This window comes from Hydra vulgaris, chromosome 09 (assembly GCF_038396675.1).
Source record: "Hydra vulgaris chromosome 09, alternate assembly HydraT2T_AEP".
Classification (NCBI taxonomy): domain Eukaryota; kingdom Metazoa; phylum Cnidaria; class Hydrozoa; order Anthoathecata; family Hydridae; genus Hydra; species Hydra vulgaris.
The window spans coordinates 17,051,414-17,055,948 of record NC_088928.1 but is presented as its reverse complement, the minus strand read 5'-3'; the positions used below and the strand labels follow the sequence as shown (position 1 = coordinate 17,055,948).

The following is a 4,535-nucleotide window of genomic DNA, read 5'->3' as shown; positions in this document are numbered from 1 at the left end:
AAAAATTTTTAGTAAATCAATTGTGACCGGAGGATATATATATATATATATATATATATATATATATATATATATATATATATATATATATATATATATATATATATATATATATATATATATATATATATATATATATATATATATATATATATATATATATATACATATATATATATATATATATATATATATATATATATATACACATATATATACATATATATACATATATATACATATATATGTATATACATATATAAATATGTATGTACCCAGACGGCACAACTCGTTTAAAAGTTACGCGTGGTTTCTGTTGCGTGTTTAAAACTCCCGAAAACACTAAGAATAACACGTGTCAAGAATAGAGTTTTGATTCCGTGAAATTAACTATTATATTTTACCAACAAACCAGTTTGGATATCAAGTTTTTAGTGATGGTTTTTCAGTTACAAAAATGGAGTATTAAATTATCAGAAGTTTTCGCAACGAATGTGAAACCATTACTAAAAGCACGCGATTGTTTAAATTTATTGCATTTTTATTATTCGGAAGGTTTTAGAGTGTGTAACAAGAACATTCAAAAAAACATTTGTCGAGAAAATTGATATGTTAAATATATTCAGTTTTTGTTAAGTATTAGCATGTATATATATATATATATATATATATATATATATATATATATATATATATATATATATATATATATATATATTTATATGCACACACACACATATAAATATATATATATATATATATACACACACACACACACATATATATAAATATACGCGTGTGTATTTATATGTGTGTGTATATATATATATATATATATATATATATATATATATATATATATATATATATATATATATATATATATACACGTGTATCTATATACATACATACTTGTGTATCTATATAATTTATACAATGTATATTTTATATATGTATGTATAATACATATAAAATATGTATGTGTTTATTTATGTATTCATATGTATACATGTGTGTATGTATAAGTCTATATATTATGTATGTATGTATAAATATATATATATATATATATATATATATATATATATATATATATATATATATATATATATATATATATATATATACATATTACATATATACATACATACATACACTTATAAATAAATGTATATGTTATGTATACGTAATATATACACATATACACACATATGTGTGTTTATTTTGTCGTATGTATATTTGTGTGTATTTGTATCTGTATATGTGTGTTTATTTCTGCGATGAAAAAATATATATATATATATAAAATACATTTTTTGTGTTAACAGTATTATTGTTATTACTATTGTTATTATTGTTATATGTTTGAAAAATACTAGTGTTGTTCCTATATAAATGTGTGTGTACTAAATGCTATAGGATATCCTATTTATAATAATTATTTAACAAAAATGAAAAGAACAAGTTCAGCATAGTAGAAAGAATATATGAAAAAATATCGATCAGCCTTAGCTGGAAATTTATTTCCTGAATGTTTAAATTTGTCTTCGAGCTGTGAGGCTGCACCAATATACTACCTATGCTTCATTGAATAAACTTTCTCTACCAATATTGACAGCAAAATCTAGTAATACTTTGTTGCAAAATACTGTCCGTAAGTAACTTTACTTTTCTGTAAATCAATTGTTTATATTTGAAAATTATTATGTAAATGTTAAATTAATTTTTAATTGTTTGAGAAGATACAAAAATGAGTCAGCAAAATAAAAAATATGGCATGAGCTGAAGCCAGCAAGAAAATTTTTTGCATAGTCTATCTGATTGCAGAAATGATGTTTTTTTTTGCTGATAAAGGTAAGGGTCTATTATCAAGCAGACTATGGCTAGTGATATGTATTAGCACTTATTGAACTTTTTTTGTTTTGTTTGTGTGTGTGTGTGTGTGTGTATATATATATATATATATATATATATATATATATATATATATATATATATATATATATATATATATATATATATATATATATATATATATATATATGTAACATTTTTAAACCAGAATATGTGGGTTTTAATAAGCAACAAAACATAAATTGAAAAGATTCTACTATAAGTCTTCTACTTACTTATAATCTACTAAAATAATCTTACTAATTCTACTAAAAGTCAACTACTAAGTTTTTCACATGTTCAACGAAAAAGAGAATAATAAAAAATATTAATGGTGGTACAACTGTTAATGAAAATACTTGTATTGAAACTCTAGTTATTTATCTTTAACTTCAAAAAATTTAAAATGACACTATTATATTATATTTCTGGTAAATTTTGTTTTTGCAAATTTTATCTTTTAGGAGTTTTACCGTTATCACATAATCTAGATAAAGACAATATATTTATAGAAGACTTCAGAAACTTAATGAAGGTAATAATATTAATGTTGATTAAGGTAGGTGACTATTAATGAACAGGGGGCATGTGTGCATTTGGTTTTTTTAAATATTATGTATAACTTATATTTATATTTATTACCTATATTTGAGTGTATATTACTCTAATTTATCTTAAAACAGGATATTTGCACTTTAACAAGCAACAAAACCTAAATATGATGGTTTCGAATCAACCTTTAAAGATTTCTATATTTATAAGCTAAAATCAATTGAGAGGGGATTTACATCCTGGTACAAATGCTAATGAAAATACTTGTGAATACTCGGGCTCCTGGGTCTCTCCAAAGTAATTACTTATTTGCATTTAATTTAAAAGTTTATAATATTTAAAAAGTACAATAGTATATTTGATGAATTATGTTTCTTAATGGGTTTCATAAATTCTTAAAGGGCGTCTCTAATTTAGGTTGAAGTAGGTGGCTCTAAAAAACAACTTGAAAAGAAGAATGAAGGGTCGATTCCGTTTAAATGTACAGACACAAACAAGCGTGATTAATAAGGAAAAAAGCAATTTTACTCTTCCATCGAATCATCACTCTGGTTTTTTCAAACAGCATTTTTTATAGTGCATTTATTTAAGTACAATACAAAACAATAGACTAAGATAACCATTTATTTTGATATTTATTATAAAACTTGTTTTTTTTAAATAGATTAAGGCGAATCATCAAAAACCATTACCAATACAGATCGACCAAAAAATCAGACAAACGAAACCTCTCCCATGGATGATGCCATGTTTTAGCAAAAATGATTGTGTCACACCATTACATAAAAAGATATTTGGGCTACTGCAATAGTTTTTAGATAAAGATTTGAATTAAATTAAATTTGAACAGGTTACCTCAATTGAGGAATTAGTAAAGTTCGAGACCCGACTTTTAAGAAAAATTAGAAATTTTTGATTTGGTTTTTTATTTCTCTGTTTATTTTTTCTTCGTAGTATTATTGTAAAATAATTTACCTTAAAAAACAAAAATAAAACAACAAAATTGTCGTAAATATAATGTAGTATATATAAAAAAAGGTTTACATGTTTAAAGCTATAAACGTGTCTAAAACCTACGATTTTTTGGTCTATCATTAAATCGTGCTGAACAGCTGTTAGTTCAGGCATAAGTTTGGAAAACTTATGCCTGAACTAACTTAAGGCATTAAATAAAGTTTCCGTTTGGAAACTTTATTTAATGCCATAAGTCCGTTTTAAATTGAAGAAAACACGAATTTAAAACCTCATAAAACACGAGTTTAAAACCTCAAAAACACGTATTAAAAACATAAAAAAACTCGTGTTTGAAACCTTAGAAAACACGTGTAAAACTCCAGTTAAACTTCCCGTGAAATGCACGTGTTTTTGGTTTACGCCTGGATCGTAACAAACCATGGCGTACTTTATAACAGGCCTATTCATCGTGCGGATGACGTCATAAACTGGAGGCGAACATTTGTGAAACCATATTTTCTGTTAAGCGTCGAAGCTCTTGCTATTTATTTATTTAGTTAAAAATTTAAATTTGTATTAAACATGGGTCGTAAATGCTGTGTCACTAATTGTAATGGAAATTATGATCAAAGTTCCAAAGAAAAAACTTTTCGTCTTCCTCGAATACCAGAAGAAAGAAAAAGGTGGTTGGCAGTTATACCAAGAGAAAATATACCAGATAAAAAAGACACCGTAGTTTGTGAAAGGCACTGGCCTGTTGGATACGTTTTAACAAAAGACTATGGAAAAGAAAGACCTCGTGATCCTCCATCTGTATTTACGTGTGTGAAACCAAGTGTAATACCTTCACCATCTGGTTGTCCTAGAACTACTTTAAGATCACATGCTGAATCTAGAAATGTTCAACCTGACGAATTATCAGCTTTCAATATAAAAGACGTTATAAAATCATTTAATGATCTGAAAACGAACATAGAAAGTTACAACTTTAATGGAGTTGATCTATTATTTAACACTAAAACAGACAATCAAGTATTTATTCAATCAGTAGAGTTCTTTCATAACACCGGTGTGCCATTATTTGTTCTGAAAATAAATAATAATTTTCAGTACGAAGCATTTCACTGTGGAGTCAA

At 25.0% G+C, this 4,535-nt stretch overlaps 1 long non-coding RNA gene across 2 annotated transcripts; it reads left to right on the top strand.

The window, feature by feature from the left end:
* The first annotated feature begins 1,364 nt into the window (after window positions 1-1,364).
* LOC136084602 (uncharacterized) lies at window positions 1,365-3,034 on the top strand. 2 transcript variants are annotated; one of them, XR_010640676.1, is made up of 4 exons: window positions 1,365-1,854; window positions 2,358-2,428; window positions 2,577-2,742; window positions 2,863-3,034. It is a non-coding gene; the product is annotated as an uncharacterized LOC136084602 (long non-coding RNA). The 2 variants fall into 2 exon arrangements; XR_010640675.1 differs by having other exon boundaries at window positions 1,371-1,654.
* The last annotated feature ends 1,501 nt before the right edge of the window (window positions 3,035-4,535 follow it).